At 41.0% G+C, this 26841-nt stretch overlaps 1 protein-coding gene across 1 annotated transcript in view; it reads left to right on the top strand.

The window, feature by feature from the left end:
• The window catches only part of LOC139371046 (testis-expressed protein 264 homolog), a 157591-nt gene that overhangs the window by 9731 nt on the left and 121019 nt on the right, over positions 1-26841 (top strand). The window lies entirely within an intron of this gene.

Below are 26841 nucleotides of genomic sequence, written 5' to 3'. Positions count from 1 at the left end.
TACCCATCCCGGAGAATTGTCATCAACTGACACTAATTAACATAACGCAACGGACAAAAAAATCTTACTAGAAAATATTAATATTCATGAAATTACAAGTGAAATATATTGAAACACAGCTTCGCCTTTTGTTAATCACCCTGTCATCTCAGATTTTGAAATTATGCTTTACAGCCAAAGCAAGACAAGCATTTGTGTAACTTTATCGATAGCCTAGCATAGCATTATGCCTAGCTAGCAGCAGGCAACTTGGTCACGAAAATCAGATTAAATTGTTTACCTTTGATGAGCTTCGGATGTTTTCACTCAAGAGACTCCCAGTTAGACAGCAAATGTTCCTTTTGTTGCATAAAGATTAATTTTGTAGGCGAAATAGCTCCGTTTGTTCTTCACGTTTGGCTGAGAAATCGACCGGAAATAAAGCAACACCTCACGGCAAAACGCTTCTCCCCCATGTGACCTACTTGTTGTGTGTGTACTGACATGTATTTGTAACTAATAAAGTCACACACTACATGTTAATGTATTGCAATTGTAAAGTCTTTTGTCTGTAATGTATTTTTCGTTAAGTGTCGGACCCCAGTAAGACTAGCTGTTGCCTTTGGCATCGGCTAATGGGGATTCTAATAAATAAAATAAACATGGAACAAGCCCCAGTGCTGGTTGAAACAGTTTGGCCTCACTGCATCTACAGGGCAGAGGGAGGGAGAGATGCCAGTATGAGACCTGACAACCTGGTCTCAGAGAATTTCATATTATTCTGTATGTAAACCAAGACACTCCATTTAGTGTGATATTTATTACGTTTTACACGGTATGTATTAATTTTTAGATGTCCCATCGCTCATTTCGTATGACATGCCATGAAATACAATTTGTATTATATGTTAAGATTTTGCAAAACTTACAATATGTTACAAATTCTAGCTAGGTGGCTAACGTTAGTTAGCTGGCTAACTTTAGCTATGTTATGTCCAGTCTATGAGACCAGGCTGGACCTGAATGGTATACTATGATTAGGTAGCTAGGCTGTGAAATAGGCTTGTTGATGTCTTTTTTTCCCCCCACTCCTATCGATTTAAAATAATTGTTCTGTGCATAAAGTTTAAAATGTATTTTGTTAGAACTAAATGTGTAATGGGATAGGTATTTGAACAAAAACAATTATCACACAAAAAAACAAGATTAATAAAATATTTTATGATTCTACCACAAATTAAGGGGACGATGATGTGATCTTCACGAGAGGGAGGGAATCTGATTGAATTCTTCTTCACTTCGCAGCTCAGACATGTCATTCAGGATAAATTGGCGGCAGGTAGCCGGGTGGGTAGGAGCGTTGGGCCATGTACAACTGAATGCAGTTTCGGTTCAACTGACTAGGGATTCCCCTTTCCTAAATGTTGTTAGCACTGAGTTAGCCTGCCCGGGAGAAGGTTAGTTCTGAAGGATTCATTGCCATAGAAATGTATCTGGATAAAAGGTGAACCACATTCGTGGTACCGGTTATCCCAAGATGAACTCAGAGTTGACCAAAGTTACCTCACTAACTCCTCAAACCACGTACATAATATAGGGCTCTGGAGCACAGCACAGGCAACATTTCTACTGAACTTGGCAGCATGCAGCAGCAGCCAGTGGCATGTATTCATGCATGCCAAGGGATGCCAGCCTTCCCCAAATATTTGGTCAATAAAAATGATAAAATGTCTCTTTTGGTCTCTGTGTGTTTTCATAATTTTCCGTCTATTCGCAAGTGGCAGAATCTCATGGGAGAACTCAGCCGAGCAAGGGATACTATACCCCTTTGTCTGTATGTGTAGCCCATGTATCTTATTCTGTCTGAAACAAAAGAGTATGACGTTGATGCCAGCAAGTATTTGGCCTCCCTTGTTTAAAATAATAAAACAAATAATTAGCCAGGTGTGATTTTGCTTCACACCAATCAAATCCCTTCCTAAGGAAAATGTCACCATTGTCAGAAAAACATTTTGTCTTTCTGGTCTGCTTGTGTTGATGTTCTGCAGTAGCTAGCATGCTAAATTGGCCCTTTCTTAAGCCATGTCTAGGGATTGTGGTTTTGACTTAATTCTCTGTATAGGCCAATGATTATGACTGTGATTCTGATCTAACCATACATTAATATATTGTGCCACTGGCCAGGGATTATTGAGTTCAATATGTAGTCTAGTAGGCTCACATTAACTGGCCAGCTAACTTAGCTGGTTCAAAGTTGCCCATGTGAGGAAGTTAGGATACAAGCATTTTAGCTAGGTAGCCTATGACAACAATAACTAAAAGCTGACTGTATGACAGAACTATAGACCATTTTGCCAACATGAAAGAGAGGAGGAAGGTGATGGTGTTCAACTAGTCTACAAGTAGGGTGCGTCACACAATTTTATTTTATTTGTGTACGCACTCACACGCAGACAGAAATTGTTACCATGGACAGCCACATGGTATTTAGCAACATTGATTGGACTAAATTGTTTTTGGTATCTTTAAGTTTGTTTTCAGTGTATTTAACTAAGCATATATGGCCTTGTTGATTTGATGATGTTTAAATGTTTAATTTGAAATGGTGCTGGAATAGCGGTAGCAGTTCTCCTGTTGTCTTTGTGCTGACACGCTGTAACTCCTTGGCTCTAAATCAGTAGGTGTTTAGTAAACTTAAAAACATTAACTTGCTTGACCATGCTGCAGGTCATAGTTTGTTATATGCAATATTTTCTTTGTGGACTTCACCAGACAGATGTGCTCCCCGGTTTCGTGATGAAACAAACGTATGTGTAGTTGAATTTATTCCTTATTGTATATCACTGTGGCATATGAACAAATTAGTTATTGAGCAAACAGGTTGTAATATGGTTTTTGTTACTGGCTTCACTTCCTCAGTGATCTTACCCAAGCATCGCTACTGGCAGCAGCACACTAGCTTAGACTCAGCTTCCCATGTGTTGAAATGTGGCAGCTTGCTTTATGAATACACTGCCTTCAGAAAGTATTCACACCCCTTACATGTTTCTTTGTCAGTGGCGTACACACAATAACCCACATTGTCAAAGTGGAATTATGTTTTTCAAATTTTTTACAAATGAATTTAAAAATACATTCTTGAGTCAATAAGTATTCAACCACTTGGTTTTGGCAAGCCAGAGTAAAAAATAGTTTAACAAGTCACATAAGTTCCATGGGCTCTGTGTGTGCAATAATAGTGTTTAAGGTTTTTTTATGACTCCCTCATCTCTGTACCCCACACATACAATTATCTAAGGTCCCTCAGTCAAGCAGTGAATTTCAAACACAGATTCAACCACAAAGACCAGGGAGGTTTTCCAATGCCTCACAAAGAAGGGTATCTATTGGTAATGGGTCTAAATATAAAAAGCAGACATTGCCGGAGAGGAAGGAAACCCCTCAGGAATTTCACCATGAGGCCAATGGTGACTTTAAAACCGTTAGAGTTTAATGGCTGTGATAGGAGAACCCGAGGATGGATCAACAATATTATAGTTACTCCACAATACTAACCTAATTGACAGAGTGAAAAGAAGGAAGCCTGTACAGAATAAAACATATTCTAAAGTAATACTGCAATAAATGTGGCAAAGCAATTAACTTTTTGTCCTGAATACTAAGTGTTATGTTCAGGGGAAATCCATTACAACACATTACTGAGTACCATTCCATATTTTCAAGCATAGTGGTGGCTGCATAATGTTATGGGTATGCTTGTAATTACTAAAGACTGGGGAGTTATTCCAGATAAAAAAGAAATGAAATGGTGCTAAGCACAGGCAAAATCCCAGAGGAAAATCTGGTTCAGTCTGCTTTCCACCAGACACAGGGAGATGAAATCACTATTTGGACAATAACCTAAAACATAACCTAAAACACAAGGCCAAATCTACACTGGAGTTGCTTACCAAGAAGGCAGTGAATGTTCCTGAGTGGCCGAGTTACAGTTTTGACTTAAATGTGACCGACTGGCTCGATTCGGTCTCAATAACCAATTTGACAGAGCTTGAAGAATTTTGAAAATAATAATTGCCAAATGTTGCACAATCCAGATGTGGAAAGCACTTAGAGACTTACCCAGAAAGACTCACAGCTGTAATTGCTGCCAAAGGTGATTCTAACATGTATTGACTCAGGGGGTTTAATACTTATCTAGTCAAGATTTACAGTACCAGTCAAAAGTTTGGACACACCTACTCATTTCAGGGTTTGTCTTTATTTGTACTATTTTCTAAATTGTAGAATAATAGTGAAGAATTCCAAACTACGAAACGTACACAGATGGAATCATGTAGTATCCAAAAATTGTAAAGCAATACATTTTATATTTGAGATTCTTCAAAGTAGTCACCCTTTGCCTTGATGATAGCTTTTGACACCCTTGGGCCAAGTGAGCCTGTGTAACTTCTTTTTTTGTTGTTGTGAAAAACAATCATTATCTGGTTAATAGTGGGGACCTTAAGGGAAAAAAATTGACCGGTGTGGGCACCTCAGCAAAAAAATGTGCCTTTGTGTTAAAAAATGTCCGCCCCTCTTACAGAGATAGTAGACCGTCCTTAATGATCACTGTTAGGGTGACACTCAAAGTGCTTTACATAGTAGGTAATTAAGCGTTCTGTAAAAGAGTTGCCCAGCTAAGTGAGAACACTGTGGGCTGGAGCTAGTCCTGTTGTTAGAGAGTGGCCAAACAGAGCAACAGTTATCACAATGGCCCTGATGAGTTTTATATGAAGGCACCACTCTCTCTCACTAGGCTACAGCTCTAAACACATGAGTGGTATTCAGCTATGGGTAATTACAAGTCATTCAAGACTAATTACAGTACTACTTCTGAATTATGCTGTGTATTTTCTATCTGTCATGTAATTCTACACCATATATTGAAAATTACCACTAGGGACACACGATGTCAATCTTAAATGAATCATTGTTTATTATCAGCGTGCTGGAGAGGTTCCAACAAACTCAATGCACCATAGTGAACGTCTGTTAGGAGCTCTAACAGGGTAGTCCCGTTAGTGCTCTTATATACTGACAAGTTATATTTGCATGATTTAGCTTATTCGCAATTCATGAATTAATGTTTGCTTAATTCATGTGACGACCTCACGAGGTGTATGCTCTCTAAGCTGAGACCTTGAAACCAGGTCCTGGGTGTACTGCCAAATTGCAGATACTGATAGTGAGTATTCGTTCAATCAGCCACTTGCATGAACACAGAAATTGGTTTATAGAAAAGCACAAACGTAAACATTTCCTCTTATCACTTGAGTGATAATAAGTGTAAGCATTAGATTTAAGCTTCTATCAAAAGGAGGTTCTATCAAATTACATCATAAAAGGTTATACTTCTATTAACTACATCTTTATAATAAAGCTAAAATCTACAATCAAAAAGTTATAATCAACAGAAGTGAGTATCAAAAATACACACACACAAGGGATCTGTAGATTCAGAGGTGAATAAATCTCTCAATGTTAACCATTGTTTCCATATCTTTACCACATTCGGGTTGGATTGACATGTTTTTCTAACTGTCCCTGGGACATTGACTTAGTCAAAATATAAAATCCTGTTGTTTAACAATTCTGCTAAGACCTTCAAAAGGTTGGTGCTGGCTTGTCAGCTTAGTGTTCCACATAATGGGTTTAAATTATCTTACCCTTAACTTGTTAAACGAAGACAACCTTCAATCATTACTAATCGTCCATAACTACAGGGGAAATGGGAGTTCATCCAGAGTTGGTAGCTCATAAGTTTCACCATCCTCTGGAGGAGCAGAAAACATGATAGCTGCTGAAATCAGCCAGAGAGGAAAATATTGCCTTACAGCATGTTAATATTTCACAGGGAAGAGAGAGAGAACACGTTATAACAGTTTGACACCAACCTTGATAAGAATGAGATTGGGGCAAGGTTAGCCCAAGCTACAATCGAGGGGCTCTCGTCAAATTTTTGGGACATAGCTCTGTCTCTACCTTTTCCAGTCATAATTTTACAGTTGAAGTCGGAAGTTTACAAAAACTAATTTTTCAACCACTCCACAAATTTCTTGTTAACTTCTTTGGGACTGGGGGGCAGTATTGAGTAGCTTGGATGAATAAGGTGCCCAGAGTAAACTGCCTGCTACTCAGGCCCAGTTGCTAATATATGCATAGATTTGGATAGAAAACACTCTGAAGTTTCTAAAACTGTTTGAATGATGTCTGTGAGTATAACAGAACTCATGACAGGCAAAAACCTGAAAAACAATCCAACCAGGAAGTGGGAAATCTGAGGTTTGTAGTTTTTGAAATCATTGCCTATCGAATATACAGTTTCTATGGGTCATATCGCACTTCCTAAGGCTTCCACTAGATGTCAACAGTCTTTAGAATGTTGTTTGAGGCTTCTACTGTGAAGTGGGGGCTAATGAGAGCTGAATGAGTTGGAGGTCTGGCAGAATGGCATGAGCTGATCACGCTTGCTCACGTGAGAGTTAGCTGCGTTCCATCGCATTTCTAGAGAGAAATGAATTCTCCGGTTGAAATTGAAGATTTATGATAAAACATCCTAAAGATTGATTCTATACTTCGTTTGACATGTTTCTACGAACTGTAATATGACTTGTCGTCTGAACTTTCGCCTAGACTTGCCCGCGCATCGTGAGTTTGGATTATGTATAAACGCGCAAACAAAAAGGAGGTATTTGGATATAAATGGACTGGGATTCCTGGGAGTGCATTCTGACGAAGATCATCAAAGGTAAGTGAATATTTATAATGCTGTTTCTGCTATTTCTGACTTCTGTTGACTCCAAAACATGGCGGATATCTGGGATATTTTGGCTTATTTTGTTGTCTGAGCGCTGTACCCAGATTATTGCATGGTGTGCTTTTTCCGTAAAGTTTTTTTGAAATCTGACACAGCAATTGCATTAAGGAGAAGTGGATCTAAAATTCCATGCATAACAGTTGTATCTTTTATCAATATTTATTATGAGTATTTCTGTAAATTGATGTGGCTCTCTGCAAAATCATCGGATGTTTTGGAACTACTGAACATAACACGCCAATGCAAACTGAGATTTGTGGATATAAATATGAACTTTATCGACCAAAACATACATGTATTGTGTAACATGAAGTCCTATGAGTGTCATCTGATGAAGATCAACAAATGAATGAAACAAAAATAGAACTGTTCGGCCATAATGACCATTGATATGTTTGGAGGAAAAAGGGGAGGCTTGCAAGCCGAAGAACACCATCCCAACCGTGAAGCACGGGGGTGGCAGCATCATGTTGTGGGGGTGCTTTGCCGCAGGAGGGATTGGTGCACTTCACTTGTATCTGCTACGGGTCCGCAGTCAAACGACCACCCCTCATCACTGTCAAACGCACCCTAAAACACTTCTGTGAGCAGGCCTTTCTAATCGACCTGGCCCGGGTATCCTGGAAGGATATTGACCTCATCCCGTCAGTTGAGGAGGCCTGGTCATTCTTTAAAAGTAACTTCCTCACCATCTTAGATAAGCATGCTCCGTTCAAAATATGCAGAACTAAGAACAGATATAGCCCTTGGTTCACTCCAGACCTGACTGCCCTCGACCAGTACAAAAACATCCCGTGGCGGACTGCAATAGCATCGAATAGTCCCGGCGATATGCAACTTTTCAGGGAAGTCAGGAACCAATACATGCAGTCAGTCAGGAAAGCAAAGGTCAGCTTCTTCAAGCAGAAATGTGTATCCTGTAGCTCAAACTCGAAAAAGTTCTGGGACACTGTAAAGTCCATGGAGAACAAGAGCACCTCCTCCCAGCTGCCCACTGCACAGAGGCTAGGTAACACGATCACCACCGATAAATCCATGATTATCGAAAACTTCAACAAGCATTTCTCAACGGCTGGCCATGCCTTCCTCCTGGCAACTCCAACCTCGGCCAACAGCTCCCCCCCCCCCCCCCCCCCAACTATCCGCCGCCATTGTTGCAACACCTATTACCAGCCTGTTCAACTTCTCTTTCATATCGTCTGAGATCCCCAAGGATTGGAAAGCTGCCGCAGTCATCCCCCTCTTCAAAGGGGGAGACACCCTGGACCCAAACTGTTACAGACCTATATCCATCCTGCCCTGCCTATCTAAGGTCTTCGAAAGCCAAGTCAACAAACAGATCACTGACCATCTCGAATCCCAATGTACCTTCTCCGCTGTGCAATCGGGTTTCCGAGCCGGTCACAGGTGCACCTCAGCCACGCTCAAGGTACTAAACGATATCATAACCGCCATTGATAAAAGACCGTACTGTGCAGCCGTCTTCATCGACCTGGCCAAGGCTTTCGACTGTCAATCACCATATTCTTATCGGCAGACTCAGTAGCCTCGGTTTTTCTAATGACTGCCTTGCCTGGTTCACCAACTACTTTGCAGACAGATTTCAGTGTGTCAAATCGGAGGGCATGTTGTCCGGTCCTCTGGCAGTCTCTATGGGGGTGCCAAAGGGTTCAATTCTCGGGCCGACTCTTTTTTTCTGTATATATCAATGATGTTGCTCTTGCTGTGGGCGATTCCCTGATCCACCTCTACGCAGACGACACCATTATGTATACTTCTGGCCCTTCCTTGGACACTGTGCTATCTAACCTCCGAACGAGCTTCAACGCCATACAACACTCCTTCCGTGGCCTCCAACTGCTCTTAAACGCTAGTAAAACCAAATGCATGCTTTTCAACCGTTCGCTGCCTGCACCCGCACGCCCGACTAGCATCACCACCCTGGATGGTTCCGACCTAGAATATGTGGACATCTATAAGTACCTAGGTGTCTGGCTAGACTGTAAACTCTCCTTCCAGACTCATATCAAACATCTCCAATCCAAAATCAAATCTAGAGTCGGCTTTCTATTCCGCAACAAAGCCTCCTTCACTCACGCCGCCAAACTTACCCTAGTAAAACTGACTACCAATCCTCGACTTCGGCGATGTCATCTACAAAATAGCTTCCAATACTCTACCCAGCAAACTGGATGCAGTTTATCACAGTGCCATCCGTTTTGTTACTAAGGCACCTTATACCACCCACCACTGCGACCTGTATGCTCTAGTCGGCTGGCCTTCGCTACGTATTCGTCGCCAAACCCACTGGCTCCAGGTCATCTACAAGTCCATGCTAGGTAAAGCTCCGCCTTATCTCAGTTCACTGGTCACGATGGCAACACCCACCCGTAGCACGCGCTCCAGCAGGTGTATCTCACTGATCATCCCTAAAGCCAACACCTAATTTGGCCGCCTTTCCTTCCAGTTCTCTGCTGCCTGTGACTGGAACGAATTGCAAAAATCTCTAAAGTTGGAGACCTTTATCTCCCTCACCAACTTTAAACATCTATCTGAGCAGCTAACCGATCGCTGCAGCTGTACATAGTCCATCGGTAAATAGCCCACCCAATTTACCTACCTCATCCCCATACTGTTTATATTTATTTACTTTTCTGCTCTTTTGCACACCAGTATCTCTACTTGCGCATGACCATCTGATCATTTATCACTCCAGTGTTAATCTGCAAAATTGTAATTATTTGCCTACCTCCTCATGCCTTTTGCACACAATGTATATAGACAATTTTTTTTTTTCTTTTTTTTCTTCTTTCTACTGTGTTATTGACTTGTTTGTTTACTCCATGTGTACATCTGTGTTGTTGTCTGTTCACACTGCTATGCTTTATCTTGGCCAGGTCGCAGTTGTAAATTAGAACTTGTTCTCAACTAGCCTACCTGGTTAAATAAAGGTGAAATAAATAAAACTCAGTTACACCAGCTCTGTCAGGAGGAATGGGCCAAAATTCACCCAATTTATTGTGGGAAGGCTACCTGAAATGTTTGACCCAAGTTAAACAATTTAAAGGCAATGCTACCAAATACTAATTGAGTGTATGTAAACTTCTGACCCACTGGGAATGTGATGGAAGAAAATAAAAGCTTAAATGAATCATTCTCTACTATTATTCTGATAGAATCACCACTTTATTTTAAGAATGTGAAATAACTGACCTAAAACAGGGAATTTTTACTGGGATTAAATATCAGGAATTGTGACAAACTGAGTTTAAATGTATTTGGTTAAGGTGCAATGTAAACTTCCGACTTTATTCAATCCCAGTAAAAATGTCCTGTCTTAGGTCAGTTAGGATCACCACTTTATTTTATGTATTTTATGTATTTTATTTTAAATTTAATTCAAGACCCTCTACTTAGCACGCACTGATACCGGCAGAATTTACATTGACATACAGTATGTTCATATTATATTTTTTGTGTTAACTATTCTCCTTACTTGTGGTAATGACAGATTGGTATCTCAATGCATTCTTAATCTAAATTACTATACATTTCGCGGTGTGCAGACATCCATAATCAACCTGATACCTGAAATAGACAATATTGGATAAGCCTAAATGAATTACGGGCAGGGTTGACCACCCCCGTTCCTCCCGGAAGTCATCCTTCTGGAGTTTCTTCATGTTCTTCTTCGGCTAGTGTTTCAGTTCGTCCTCCCAATGGCACATGTTCAAAGTGGATGACCCTTGGTAATGTCTCTCACCTGAGCCGCCTCTGTCCTTTACAGTTCATTATGTCTTGTCCATTTTCCTACCAGTACACCAACATGTTTGGACGGGATCTTCTCACTCCATGTGGACCCATGTCGCACTCCAAAGAGAAAAGGCATGAGAGAAAAGGCAGTCGATAGCTTCAACGGGATGCTGTGTACAAGTTGCTGGCTCGGATTCAGGTCTCACAGTAGAAGTGGCAAATGCCATTTTCGCCATTACTTCGGCCGGTTAGTGGGGAGTTAAGGTTCACACTGTTCTTGGACAAATTATCCCTTCCATACCATCTGTGGTCACCTTTGCCATGAGAGAGAGAGACCGAGACCAATAGTTTAGTTTAGGGCATTTCTGATTTACTAAATCCAGACAAAATATTTACTCTGACAAATGATTACTAGTACCTGATTCTTAATATAGATTTCTAAAACAAATGTCAAAGAGAATAACAACACACAGTTGAGACATTTTTATCCCCAAATTAGCTCATACTCCCCTATCATCATCTTGGCGATCTCACTGCAGAGTTAGAGGGCTAATCCTTAGCGAGATATCCCAACCATGCAAAATACCCAGTCTGGTGAAATGTGTTATTGAAGCAAGACAAAAACAAAGTAAAGAAAAGAAAACAACAGCAATACACATATCACTTGATGTGTGGAAAACTTTAATCCATTTGGAGTAAGAAAAACAACAACACTACCTTTTAAATCAAAAATAAACAAAATAAAATAACAAATCAAATTAGAATTACAACTCTTGATAACTTCATAAGGAAATAATTATATCCCATAAGGTAATGGCAAAATAGATTAGAGACAGGTGTCCCTCAGTCAGGGGCAGCGCTCTCTCTCTCTGTTCCTCTCCCGGTCCAAATCACACACAGGACTACTGATAGGGTGAGAAAAAGTTTATACATTTATCTCACCCAATGTCTACAGTCTTTCTAGTGAGGGTGATCAGGCCCCACCGGGATGTCAGAACAGAGGTCAGTCAGCCCTATTAGGTGAGTGTTTGTTGTCATGTACCTCAGACATTATTTAAAGATATCTCAATGTTAAACATCAGGTTTAGCATTGTGTTTTTCAGTACATTTCTTCTAAACAAGAGAATTTACACATGTGCACCTAAAACTCTGACAACAGAAACTTCTGAACATGTGTACTGCATCCTAAAATAAAAAGACCCCACACAATAAATCAAACAGACTATTAACCACTAACAAATATTCATTAACATGTGGGTTGTGTGTGGGTGCTGATAAAAATCATAGGTTAAAAACGAAATGGCCAGGCCTTACTTAATTTGGGAGCGCCTAGGGATAGCGTCTATTTTCCTGAATTTCCGCCTGACTGACGTGCCCAAAGTAAACTGCCTGTTACTCAAGCCCAGAAGCCAGGATATGCATATAATTAGCATTGGATAGAAAACGCTTTGAAGGTTCTAGAAATGTTTAAATAATGTCTGAGACTATAACACAATTGATATGGCCGGTGAAATGGAAAGCTATGTAATTCCAGCTCCCAGATTGCAATTCCTTTTCTATTGAACGTACTTCTTTCCGTATGAAATATTATAGTTTATTTACATTTTAGGATACCTGAGGATTGGTAGAAACGTAGTTTGACTTGTTTGAACAAAGTTTAGGGGTAACGTTTGGGACTCCTTTGTCTGCATGTTGAACGAGTGGATTACTGAAATCGATGGCGCCAGCTAAACAGACTTTTTGGGATATAAAGAAGGATTTTATCTAACAAAACGACCATTCATGTTGTAGCTGGGACCCTTGGGATTGCAAACAGAGAAAGATTCCCAAAGTAAGTGATTTATTTAATCGCTATTTGTGATTTTGTGAACCCTGTGCTTGTTGAAAAATATGTTGATGTGGGGCGCTGTCCTCAGACAATTGCATGGTATGCTTTTGCTGTAAACCCTATTGTAAATCGGACAACGCAGTTAGATTAACAAGCATTTAAGCTTTTAAATGATATAAGATACTTGTATGTTCATGAATGTTTAATATTACTATTATTTATTTGAAATGCGCGCCGTCCAATTTCACCGGATGTTGTCGACTGGCGGGACGCCTATCCCTAAGATGTTCTCCCTTAACAGCTGGATCCGGGTACTTTTAACTGCAAGTGCCTTAGGAAGCCTTTCAAAGGGAGAGTTACAGAATCATTGATAAACATGAACAAAAAAACATGGTAGCGGACATTCCATCAGTCGTATACAGATGTATTCTTAAAACACATCAGATGATAGTGTCCCATTACAGCCTGTTTGAGTTCAGTGTTTACTGGCAGCTGTCTATTGTTCCACGGGAATGTTATCTCTAACCCAAACAACAGATTACTTAAACACGAGAGCAGTGGACCAGGACTTTAAGAGGGAGCTGCCTCTAATTTAATATCAGTCCCAATGCTCAATCAAATTACTAAGATATTGCATTATTAGAGTGCTATCTGCAAGCCAATTACCATTCACTTTGTTACTTTCAATAGTCTCCATATCTGTTTCCTTCAACTCCCTTCTTCCCAACAGAAAGACCTTCTCAATCTACTACTACTAATACACATTGATCACTCTGAAACAACATTCTGCTTTTCCCCCTATTGCAAGGTTGAAAACAAAACAAATCAAACATGATAACTTTCTCTATATTGGAAGGCATTGTTTTCATCTTAGTATACCTTATATCTTATAAGGTATATCTTATATCTTATAAGGTATGTCTTATATCTTATAAGGTATAATACCTTATAATATACTCTATATTTATTTCAAATGTCTGTTGGATATTCACTTTCTGCTTCAATATTTATTAAATGTTTATTATTTTAAAATTCATATGTAATGCGTTGGAGGGATCAATATGTATTAACTGAGCTGGCACTGTCTATCAGTCCCCTGTAGATGGCATGCTCTGTCCCTAATAAGTCTCTACCTAGCAAGTTAAACAGTTGAGTAGGTGAATACAGAAAATAATTTGTTATTTTTAACAGGGTATGGGGTTTATTTCAAAATGTATTTCCAGGGTGGAAGAAATCTGATAAGCGTTTTATAGTTTTATTGGTTAGGGGTAAGTCAAGTCCTGTACAATGCTTTAACCTTATCATACCTCAAATGATCCATAAAGAGACTGCTCTGAACATTGCTCAGAATACTATTTACACCACTTACGTATGTCTGCGTGTGGGTGTGCAAGTTGTATATTATTTTGTGTTTTTTCTATTGTTACTTCATTAGATCTCTAGTAACCCATTATACTCAATATTATGTTACTTTATCTCTAGTAACCCATTATACATTTTGTGTTACATCACAAATTCCTCCTTTAGACTAGTGTTATCTTCATACAGGGGTTCAGATATTTATACTAGTTGTTCTATTTAACAGCATATTCGGAAATGGTTCTCACTCCTTTCATATCTCACATACATAATAACTTTATACATCAAACTCCACTGATGAGACATGTTATCCTCATGTAATCACAAAAAATGAATGTTACCCTCAGAGATGTTATCCTCGTTACTAACGAGACATGCAATTTGAACATGTTATCCTCATTACTAATCAAAACATGTCTCAGACGATGTCATCTCGAATGAGATTTCTGAGACATGTTATCCTCTACCTGTAGATAACATAGATAACGTTATAGATCAGCTCACACAGAACTGGAAAACTCAGCTCACGTTCACTCCATATTCACATCGGAGCTAGTTCCCTGACAGCTCTCATTCACTCAATACTTAATAGCTAAATTTCAATCCTCTTATCATCCAAATTTCAATCCTCTTGTTATCCACATTTTAAATCGCTTAATATCCAAATATCAATCCGCTTATTATCCAAATTTCAATCAGTCCCATATCTCACAATCACACAATTTTCACATCCACATTCGCTTTGTACTATTCCCAAACACACTCGGTAATCTCCTTTATTTCCCATGTGCATCTTCAAAGATTCTCTTGTCGTTACTTGTGTCATGACGTTGGCCTGGGGGATAGGTTTATGACAGTCATAAATACCTCTTTCCCCCATTTTCCTCTCTCTACCCTACTGAGGTTACATTTAAAAAAGACTTGGTTAACATAGAGATTCTGGGAACATCAGTAGGTGGGGGGAAATGAACTATATTCTGGTAATCCGAACAATTGAACATATGCAGTGGTACTTAATGAATATGATGTCAGTTCGGTTGTCATCTGAGACATTATCATCAATGATAAGATGACAAACTCTACAGTGGAAAGTATACACATCAGAGTTATCGGATTCACATGGAATTGTTGTTCAATTTAAATGTTTGAATATGAAATGATTTGTGATGGAATGAAATGTGATTTTAGCTTCTAAAATGTGAGATGTGGGTTTTCATAAGTTAGGGCTCTGCTCAATCAGTGGCCCGCCCCCGTGAAGAGACAGAGGTTGTAAACTATGAAACACACCCCTTTTCTCCCTTCCTATATAAAGCCTTGACGACAACATAACTTCCTGTTCCGAGGATATGAGGACGACGGTCCTATGTCAGAATGGTTCTGATAATAACTACAGAACGAAGCCAACATCAGCGTGAGCTTTGGTTGCGAATGGTATGAACTTTGAACTCTTATTCACTAGAGAAGTGATACCTCCTAGCCATTGAGTAAGCAACCGCAGCTGCAAACGCAGGTTAGGAAGGAACAGACAGAGTATCCCGTCTACCACACAATGACGTTACTACAACGTATCAATTGACCACCAGAGACATTCTTCAAAGGACTCGGTTTTGCAAAACGGCCTTCCATCTACCACCAGCCTACTGAAGCACAGCTCAGAGTAAATATTTATTGCATTTTCCTTTTCCAAATGGGCGGTAATTTAGAATGCATAAGATACTGTATTTACGATAGCACAGCTTCGCCTTTTTTCCTGTCTTCCCGCTCTTTCACTTAACCTAGCGCCTTTTCCTTTGTGTAACAAGCTGTCATATCTGTTCCGCCCGCTAGGGACGTTTTCCTTTATGACGTAATTTGTAATCAAGTTATGATTAATTATGTGTGATTCTGTGTGATTAGTTAGGTATTTAGTAAATAAATAATTAAACCCAATTTTGTATTGCTAATTCAAATTGTTAGCCAGGTTTCTTGCAGATAAAATAATTTACAACTTTCAGATGAGACTGAATTAAGACGATAATTGATATTGACGGCTATTGATGTAAAATATTACTAGGTCTTTAAGAGTTTATTCGGAAGATAACAGCTCAATAAATATTATTTTGTGGTGCCCGACTCTCTAGTTAATTACATTTACATGATTAGCTCAATCAGGTGATATTAATTACGGAGAAATTATTTTATAGACTAGCATGTCATATCACTTAATCCGGCATAGCCAAAGACACGACACTTGCTATGCTCCATATGCATCTTCAACAGTTCTCTTGCCGCTACGTCCTACACATATAAATAACACCCCATATTAGAAAATACTTTGTTATTTGTAGTGGCTGCAGACCACATAAACATTTCTTCTAAATTCCTACAGTAGGGCTTTCCATGGTACCATTACGCTCTCGCTCTAGTCTTCTCATAAAACTAGTAAATAGTCTTCTCTCTACTTACTTTAATTAAATGTTTTATCTTTTTTTACAATTTTTATACAGATTCATTTAAATTTATGTACTGATATTCAGAAGACATGTCCCTCTTTTGTTTGCGGGTGATGTGTCTCCTCCTGGGCAGCTCACAGTAAAGTTCTGGTCTGGGCGGGTCCTCGTCGTGATTTTTTTTCAGGTATTTCCCTCATGCTTCATAAAATGTGCCACCGGTTTTCCTCACAGACCCCGCTGGAAAGCTCCAGCAGGCAGAATCAATAATCCTTTTCGTGACCCCAAATGGTCCTCTATTGAAAATTACCACTAGGGACTCTCCAAGTCAATCTTAAATGGATCATTGTTTATTGCCAGGTGCTGGAGAGGTTCCAACAAACTCAATGCATCAAAGTGAACGTCTGTTAGGAGTTCTAACGTGGCAGTCCCGTTAGTTTCCCTTATATACAGAACGATTTAGCTTATTCATCATTCATAATTCATGTTTGCTTCATTTATGTGACGGCCAATACTGGGTCATGCATGTGTCAGATCAATACCTCAGGATACTTCTTCTCTCTAAGCTGAGACCTTGAAACTGAGATATCCCTTTCTCTAAACAAGATTCGGTGCATGCTGCCAAATTGCAGATACTGATAGTGAGGATTCATTCAATCAGTCACTTGCATGAACACAGAAATGGATTTATAGAAAGCACAAACAGAGAACATAGAAATGGGTAAGTAGAAAAGCACAAACATAAAAATGTACATTACATATCCATGGGCTGCCAATGTCACTTCACCATATGCCTTCATCCAAAATAACAGTTCACAGCCAAATACGGAACAATCCAAATGGCTCATTAGTTATTCAAGGGGAAAGGCAATATTTGAAAAGGGGGGAAGGGGGCAACATGCTGCTTTCTGTCTGTTTCGTTCATGCATTAATATTTTTGTGAGTGTGTTTTGACAGGCTTTTTAACCAAGCTGTTTTAATATACATGTGGGGTGTGCAATTAATGTCCCCTCACAAGCGGAACGGATGAGAAGCGAGAGAGAAAGTATGTTTCAACCTCACTAGCAGGGGAATGGACTGTCTGCCTTCCCTTGGGGAAAGGATGCCTGATGGATACAGACAGAGCAGAAATGATCTTCTAAAGCCTAACTCTCTTGTGTTCGCTTCAAAACCATGTCTTACAGGCCTGCCAACCAACCGTCACTTAATGGACATGCGAATTAGTTAGTTTGGTTGTAGACATTCCTTAACTGCTCCAGTAATGTAATGCAGCAGCTGAAGAGAAGTTGTCATATACTCATACACTGCCAGTCATAAAATAGGCTAGCATGGCCTGAAGCAGGGTTTCCAAAACTCGGTCCTGGGCACATTTAGTTTTTTGCCCTACCACTATTTCTGTCTAATAAATCCCTTTTGTGGGAAAAAAACTCATTATGATTTGCTGGGCCTGTCTCCCCAGTGGGTGGGCCTGGCTCCCAAGTGGGTGGGCCTATGGCTGCACCCCTGCCCAGTCATGTGAAATCCATAGATTAGGGCCTAATTTATTTATTTGAGTTGAATTGTCATTCAGTAAAATTGTTGCATGTTGCATTTAAAAGATATATATATATATATATATATATATTTATTATTATTATTATTATTATTATTATTATTATTATTTTTTCAGTGTAGTTGGCCCCTCATCACCCAGTGCATAGGCCTACTGTTTAGATGAAGTATTTCAGGCGTTATACATTGGGGGATTTTAAGAGCAACTTTTATTTGCATTAGGTTATTTTTATTTTGACTTGGTAGAAATTAAGAAGGTTATAAATGTGTTATTATGATCATGTAATGGCACATTGTTTACCACTAGATGGCAGTGATTGCGTGCCTATTGCAGAGGTATATTTGCAGGAATGCACGCATGCACACAAACACACACAGACTGTTAGCAAAACTAACAGGAATAATTTTGCATACACACACTATTAGCATAACTAACAGGAATCATTTTGCATGCATGCATTGCATGTCATTTTGATATTAGGCTAAGCATCTAAATTTGACCTAGATCTATAGCCAGTCTGTCCACTATTAGTCTGATGTGGTCACTCTGAGGTGACTGGCATCCACTCTTCTCTATGTTGGGCCATCACAGCCACAGTCACAACCCAGACAGCCAATTAGCTTTAGGCCTGGCTGGCTCTCCTGTGCGGGCTGCCCAGTGACGGGCTGGCAGGCAGCAGGTCTTTGTGTGTGTGTGTGTGTGACTTTTAATTGGTGCAATTCTCTGGTCTCATTATCACACAGGCCCGGGGTCCTAACGGGCTGCTGACACAGGTCAGGTCTTAGGTCAGTTGACCTCATAGGAGAGGCAGCAGACTACACACTGGACAGGTAGGCATGTAGACCACAGCGATGTCATTGTTTCCTCAACTTATTGGACCGTTTGAGTGGAGAGACATCAGGTCTATGGTGCTCTCTAGTGTGGTGTATAGGGAGAGGTCCAGGGGAAAGCAGACAGACTCCCTGACTGATGCGATTGGCCACAGTCATTAAATGGATGCTTATAGGGATACTTAAAGGGATACAACTTCCCCAGAGTCAGATGGATACCATTTTTAGGTATTTGTGTCAAGTATGAAGGAAGTTAGAGGTAGTTTTGAAAACCAATGCTAACTTGCTTTAGCGTAAAGACTGGAAGTCTATGGGTATCTGCTAGCATACTTCCAGTCATTCTGTTAACGCTAGTTAATTATTGCGCTAATTAGCAACTTCCTTCAAACTGCACTCACAGTCGGAGAGTAGCAGAGTTGTACAGATGATCATGATCAGTGCAGATAAGTGTCACATTCACGATTTCTCTGTGCTGATCAAAGGTTGTCTAAACCAGCCCTGACACTGCACCTAAACAGAATCCAAACCTGCCATGTTGTGTGTATCCAGTATCCACCCACGTGCTGGAAGTCCAGTTTGTAGCAGTAGCCTACTATTGCAGCCAGCAGCCCCACTCCTACTGCCTCCCAGTCACAACCAGGAGAAAATCAGATTTCATATGCGTCGTGATATTGAGGATGTGAGTGGGAAACGGCTGAAAGAGAGAGAGGAAAGAGGCGTAAAGCTGCCTCGGCCAAGGAGTGTAAATTTGCAGGAGTCTGACCTTCTTGAGAGGTTGGCTGGCGAGCGGAGAAGAGCGACGCTCTGACTCATCAATAGGAATCTCAGATCAGAGCGCCCAGCACCGTGGCACTACCAGTCAAATTGATTAGCATTTTAGCGCCTGTCGACAGCTACAAACATGAAAGTGATGCTTCCGGCAAGGAGTTACCTTTTTTCAAGGGGATGTAAAATGAGGGATGAATAGGCCCATGCCTTTAAAAATGCTCTGAAATGTCTAGTTCCCGCAGGATTCTTAAGTCAACACCATGATGCATTAACAATATGTCTAGTCCCAATTCCACAGTTTTCCCATTAAAGTTAATGGAGGTCTCTGTAGTGGGACTGACTGCATCAGGATCACAGGAGTAGGTGTACAGCAGGACTCATTACATGGGGGAGTCTTGGTCACTTGAACACTTATTTCACACCTGGAGTATAATGTTGATATTTTACAATGTTTACCAATGTCATAAAGACTAGGGCTGTAACGATACCAGTATCGCAGGTATTCCCAAACTGGTGTGCGTGCAATGCCATCGGGGGTACGCCAAATAAAAATGTGATTCACATTAAAAAATATATCTTTACATTTTCAATCAGTCCATTTATACTTTCCAATGGGGTTATACATTTGGGTGAGGTTTTTTTCTCGCCTGAGTAGCCTCGTTTCGCCGAATAAAAATAAACCATTAAATGTTAATCATGGCAAGGCGACTGGAAACATGACTAAATACAAAGTGTTATTATTCCCTCCGCAAGGCAATCAAACAAGCAAAGCGTCAGTATAGAGACAAAGTAGAGTCGCAATTCAACGGCTCAAACACGAGACGTATGTGGCAGGGTCTACAGTCAATCAGGGATTACAAAAAGAAAGCCAGCCCCAGCGCGGACATCGACGTCTTGCTCCCAGACAAATTAACCAACTTCTTTGCTCGCATTGAGGACACTGCCTGCTAACAAAGCCTGTGGGCTCTCCTTCCCCATGGCCAACGTGAGTAAAACATTTAAACGTGTTAACCCTCGCAAGGCTGCCGGCCCAGACGGCATCCCTAGCCGTGTTCTCAGAGCATTCGCAGACCAGCTGGCTGGTGTGTTTACGGACATATTCAATCAATCCTTATCTCAGTCTCGACCCCACCCTGTGCAACTGGATCCTGGACTTTCTGACAGGCTGCCCCCAGGTGTTGAGGGTAGGAAACCTCCAACCTGCTGATCCTCAATACTGGGTCCCCACAAGGGTGCGTTCTCAGCCATCTCCTGTACTCTCTGTTCACCCATGACTGTGTGGCCATGCACACCTCCAACTCAATCATCAATTTTGCAGACGACACCACAGTGGTAGGCTTAATTACCAACAACAGCGAGACGGCCTACAGGGAGGAGGTGAGGAGTGTGGTGTCAGGAAAATAACCTCTCACTCAAAGTCAACAAAACAAAGGAGATGATTGTGGTCTTCAGGAACCAGCAGAGGGAGCATCCCCCCTATCCACATCGACGGGACAGTAGTGGAAAAGGTGAATAGTTTTAAGTTCCTCGGTGTACACATCACGGACAAACTGAAATGGTCCACCCACAGACAACGTGGTGAAGAAGGTGCAACAGCGCCTCTTCAACCTCCGGAGGCTGAATACATTTGTCTTGTCACCTAAAACACTCACAAACTTTTACAGATGTACAATTGAGAGCATTCTGTCGGGCTGTATCACCGCCGGGTACAGCAACGTCTCCGCCCACAACCGCAAGGTTCTCCAGAGGGTAGTTCAGTCTGCACAACCAGTCTGCACAACATCACCGGAGCAAAATACCTGCCCTTCAGGACACCTACAGCACCCGATGTCACAGGAAAGCCAAAAGGATCATCAAGGACAACAACCACCCGAGCCACTGCCTGTTCACCCCGCTATCATCCAGAAGGCAAGGTCAGTACAGGTGCATCAAAGCTGGGACCGAGAGACTGAAAAACGGCTTCTATCTCAAGGCCATCAGACTGTTAAACAGCCATCACTTACAGAGTGGCTGCTGCCAACATACAGACTCAAATCTCTTGCCACTTTAATACATTTAATAAATGTATTTTGTAATGGTATCACTAGTCACTTTAAATAATGGCATTTTATTAATGTCTACATATCCTACATTACTCATCTCATATGTATATACTGTATACTCTACCATCTACTGCATCTTGCCTATGCTGCACGAACATCGCTCATCCATATATTTATACAGTTGAAGTCGGAGGTTTAAATACACTTAGGTTGGATTCATAAAAACTTGTTTTTCAACCACTCCACAAATTTCTTGTTAATAAACTATTGTTTTGGCAAGTCGGTTAGGACATCTACTTTGTGCATGACACAAGTAATTTTTCCAACAATTGTTTACAGACAGATTATTTCACTTAAATTTCACTGTATCACAATTCAAGTGGGTCTGAAGTTTACATACACTGAGTTGACTGTGCCTTTAAACATCTTGGAAAGTCCAGAAAATGCATGGCTTGAGAAGCTTCTGATAGGCTGATTGGCATCATTTGAGTCAATTGGAGGTGTACCTGTGGATGTATTTCAAGGCCTACCTTCAAACTCAGTGCCTCTTTGCTTGACATCATGGGAAAATCAAAAGAAATCAGCCAAGACCTCAGAAAACAAATTGGAGACCTCCACAAGTCTGGTTCATCCTTTGGAGCAATTTCCAAATGCCTGAAGGTACCACGTTCATCTGTAAAAACAGAGATGAACGTACTTTGGTGCGAAAAGTGCAAATCAATCCCAGAACAGCAGCAAGGACCTTGTGATGATGCTGGAGGAAACAGGTACAAAAATATCTATATCTACAGTAAAACGAGTCCTATATCGACATAACCTGAAAGACCGCTCAGCAAGGAAGAAGCCACTGCTCCAAAACTGCCATAAAAACGCCAGACTATGGTTTTGCAACTGCACATGGAGACAAAGAGTGTACTTTTTGGAGAAGTGTCCTCTGGTCTGATGAAACAAAAATAGAACTGTTTGGCCATAATGATCATGGTTATGTTTGGAGGAAAAAGGGGGAGGCTTGCAAACCGAAGAACACCATCCCAAACGTGAAGCACGGGGGTGGCAGCATCATGTTGTGGGGGTGCTTTGCCACAGGAGGGACTGGTGCACTTCACAAAATTGATGGCATCACGAGGTAGGAAAATGATGTGGATATATTGAAGCAACATCTCAAGACATCAGTCAGGAACTTAAATCTTGGTCGCAAATGGGTCTTCCAAATGGACAATGAACCCAAGCATACTTCCAAAGTTGTGGCAAATGGCTTAAGGAAAACAAAGTCAAGGTATTGGAGTGGCCATCACAAAGCCCTGACCTCAATCCTATAGAACATTCAACATGCAACACTCGCATTAACATCTGCTAACCATGTGTATGTGACCAATAAAATTAGATTTGATTTGGTGATTTGAAGACTGTTTATCCAATTGGCAATGGAATCGAAACCCAGTCACACATCAGTGGTACAATGCAGTAGTAAATAATTTGTGTGCATGGATCCAGCCTCCAGCAGACAACTCAGGGAAGCAGGGAAGTCTCAGTGCAGCCTTGGAGAGTGTGTGGACAGCTGTTTCTCTGTGAGAGCCATTGGGGGCCCTTGACCCTTCAGGACCGAGGTTAAGGACTTGAGTTTCATGAGCCATTGCTTACTAGCCTAGCGTTAACACGATGACTAGATCTCTACAGGTACGCTAGCAGGAGTTAAAACCATACTCAAGTGGGTTTTAATTATCGCTACCATATTGTAATTATGTTAAAAACTATTGTCTTTCTAAAGTAGTGATGATTGACAGATAGCCTAGGCACACTGCCAGTTGTTTTGGATTTGAATCCTGATTCCATCCACATACACAATAAATTGACCATCACAGCCTCAATGTTTTCCGTACTGCTTTTATTTGAATGCATACTTTATTTGCTGCCACATTATTTTGTCCTGAAACAGACCAACGCCATAAGATACAGTACATGCAGTCTCTCCACTGTGACGCCCCATTAGTTTCAATTTCAGTCAGCCTGGGAATCTATTGTCTGTGTCGTGGGTCTATGGGGGGCTAATGGTTTCTAATCAGACACCTTAACAACAGCAGCAACTGGTCTCTCATCTCACACAAAATGGCAGGGAGAAGCTCTTGAATACTGGAGCTCTTTTTGTTTGAATGTGTCCCCCTGTTCTCTCAATCTCCTCTCCTCACTCTGTGTCATTGACTTTGCTCTGTTCTCTGTGGATCAATATCTCGTCTACTCCATAGCCCAAATCTGTAACACTTTATTTGAAAGGTCCATAATAAACCATTTTTATAAGACATTTTTAAGACATGTATAAACAGTTTGCTCACCATGCATTAGTCATTACTCACACATTTGTAAATGTTACTAAGCTAGTTATTTACACGTGTATATATTCTCAGTTTACTAGGTACACCACCCCGTTCACTTAAATGGTTCCCTCCTACAGACAGTGAGTCACGTGGCGGTGGTTTGCTAAATAAAGCAGGCAGACAGCCATCGAGACTTTCAGTTACTGTTCGATCTAACTTTTGAATGGGCTAAACGAGTGACCTTTGAGCGTGTTATGAATGTCGGTGCCTGGCATGCTTCTTCCAGTAACTCAGAAACGGCCATCATCCTGGGCTTTTCATGCATAACATGTTTAACGTTTACCGAGAATGGTGCGAAAAACATCCAGTCAGCTGCTGTCCTGTGGGAAAAAAACAGCTTGTTGCTGAGAGGTCGGAGGAGAACGGCAAGAATTGTGCAAGCTAACAGACGGGCCACTAAAGCAGTACAACAGTGTTGTGCAGAACGTCATCTCACGTCACCGATGGGCTATCGCAGCAGACAACCAGACCACACCTGGTTCCACTCCTATCAGCTATAAACAAGAAGAAGCGGCTCTAGTGGGCACGCAATCACCAACACTGCACAATTGTGGAGTGGAAAACATTGCCTGGTCTGACAAATCCCGATTCCTGTTGCATCATGCTGAAGGCAGAATCAGGATGTGGCGTAAGCAGCAGTCCATGGCCCCAAATGGTACGGGTTGGTGGTGTTATCGTGTGGGAAATGTTTTCCTGGCACACGTTAGGTCCCTTGATACCAATTAAGCAACGTTTCCATGCCCCCAAAGAATTAAAGCTGTTCTGGAGGCAAAGGGGGGTCCGACCCAGTACTAGATGAACTGGCCACTGAGTGTATACCTAATAAACTGGCCACTGAGTGTATACTGCAGAAATGTCTACCAATGGCATGCTATCTTTTTGTGAGAAATTACACTGGTGGTCACTCAACATTTCTAAAGTATAAACTGCACTCACTTTAGATTAAGGACTGCAAAAATACTTTACAAATGATCAGTAAATGGCTTATTCATGATTAAATGGTGAACACACATTTTATAAATGCTTTATAAGTGACCCTTAAAATAAAGTGCTACCCCCAATATAGTCGGACTTCACAAATAGGCTATACTACACGCCATAATTGTAAACTCCCATGCAGAAAAGCAATTTTCTAGAATAGGCATTGATGTGAATTGTTTGTCAACTACTCTGCTGTTCATCCAGAGATGTGGGTGAGTTTTGTGCTTGTTTACTGCGCTCCACTTCACAGACTCTGTTGTTGTTGGACTGAATGCTGCATCCATCGTCCATCATTTTCTCATATTTTACTGAAGACATTGATGTTAAGGAGGATGCTGAGGTCAAGAGGCTCCAAATTCACATATCTATTGACTGCAGTGCAGTGTTGGTTCACAATCACACAGCCTCTCAGCTCCATCCATCCCATCACAACAGTCAGTCAACACGTGTACCACATTATCCTGTTTCTGGGGCACTTTCTACTTATTGTAACGATATTCGTCTTCCTCTGACGAGGAGTATGAATGATCGGACCAATATGCAGCGTGGTACGTGTCCATGTTGATAATTTATTAACATTGAACACCAAAAACAAAATAACAAGGAGAACGAACGAAAACGAAACAGTTCTGTCTGGTAAAGACACAGAGACAGAAACAATCACCCACAACTAAAATGGGGAAAACAGGCTACCTAAGTATGATTCTCAATCAGAGGCAGGTGTCATTCGTTGTCTCTGATTGAGAATCATACTTAGGTAGCCTGTTTTCCCCATTTTAGTTGTGGGTGATTGTACCAGGCCATACCAGGCCAAACACATAAATACTACATAGAAAAAAGAACATAGACTACCCGCCCCAACTCACGCCCTGACCAAACTAACACAAAGACATAATAAAGGAACTAAGGTCAGAACGTGACACTTATTTTGGACTACACAAGCTAACCAAGACAGATAATATTTAAGGATGCACGGATATCGGGTGCCGATACCGATATCCGATATTTTAATTAATGGATTTCGTCTTTGAGTTGTCTCGCTGAAATGTTCTTACTCTTTCAAATGACTGCTCGACTTGAACTTGTTTAGTTGTTGGAAGTGTGCACTTATGCACTTAGCATTTTCCTGCTTTTGTTCTTTGTAGCGCTGTATTTTTTTGTGGCGTCATTACATCGTCTATTTACGTTATATAGGTCTGCACGTCAGCTTTGATATCGGTTTTGCACATCGGTGTTGCCGACGCATTTCTAGCTAATAATGGCCGATTCCGATATGCTCACCGACATGTTGTGCATCCCTAGAAAATTGATAGAGAGCATTGCTGTAGTTTGAAACCACAGTGCTAAATCAACTACAGTGAGGACACTAACGGTTTCCCCCTGCTGTGACTGGAGGGGTGATTGGTGAACCCTGCCACCAGAGCCCAGAGAGGAAAGAACCCCACCTTACTGTGTGTTACGCTTAGAGAAACCCTGTGTGCTACTCCGGCATCTGTCAACAAAAGGGGCTGATTTCCCATACCCAGATTAAGATTAAATGTCTCTCAATGAGGAATCTCCATTGTCATCTTTATTCCAGGACTAGTATTAATCTGTATCTGGAAAACGTGTCTAATGAGTGGTGTTGAGTGGACATCATGTAGGCCACACATAGACAGTGAGCTGATGATCCAGTCCTGATCCAGCATGTTAACCCTTCTCCAGGATTTATCAGGGGGCTAAATGATCCCACGTTGCCAATCCAGCCCAATATATTGTTGATTGTTGGCCTACCTGGCTGTTACATTTTCATGGGTGTGATTATTGGCTAGGCAGAGTGCATGGAGCTCCATCATTCTCATCTTCTCTTCTGGGACTGTAATGCAGAGTTTGGGCCTCTCTCCTCCTAGCTGAAAAACAAGTATGTGTGTATGCCCCCACCCAGTCCTCCCAAAAGCGCTAACGCTTTAGCGATGAGCGATTTAAAAGCGGGCCGATTATTGAGAAGAATTAATTCCCAGAAGTGGGAGAGGGGAGGGAAGAGCACAGAGGGCCCAGGAGCGGGGAATATGAGGAGAGTAAATCCTCATTACGTGTCTGCTAATAAAGAACT

Source organism: Oncorhynchus clarkii, chromosome 17, assembly GCF_045791955.1.
Source record: "Oncorhynchus clarkii lewisi isolate Uvic-CL-2024 chromosome 17, UVic_Ocla_1.0, whole genome shotgun sequence".
Classification (NCBI taxonomy): domain Eukaryota; kingdom Metazoa; phylum Chordata; class Actinopteri; order Salmoniformes; family Salmonidae; genus Oncorhynchus; species Oncorhynchus clarkii.
The sequence above is the reverse complement of the archived record's forward strand: the minus strand, read 5'-3'. Positions and strand labels throughout refer to the sequence as shown.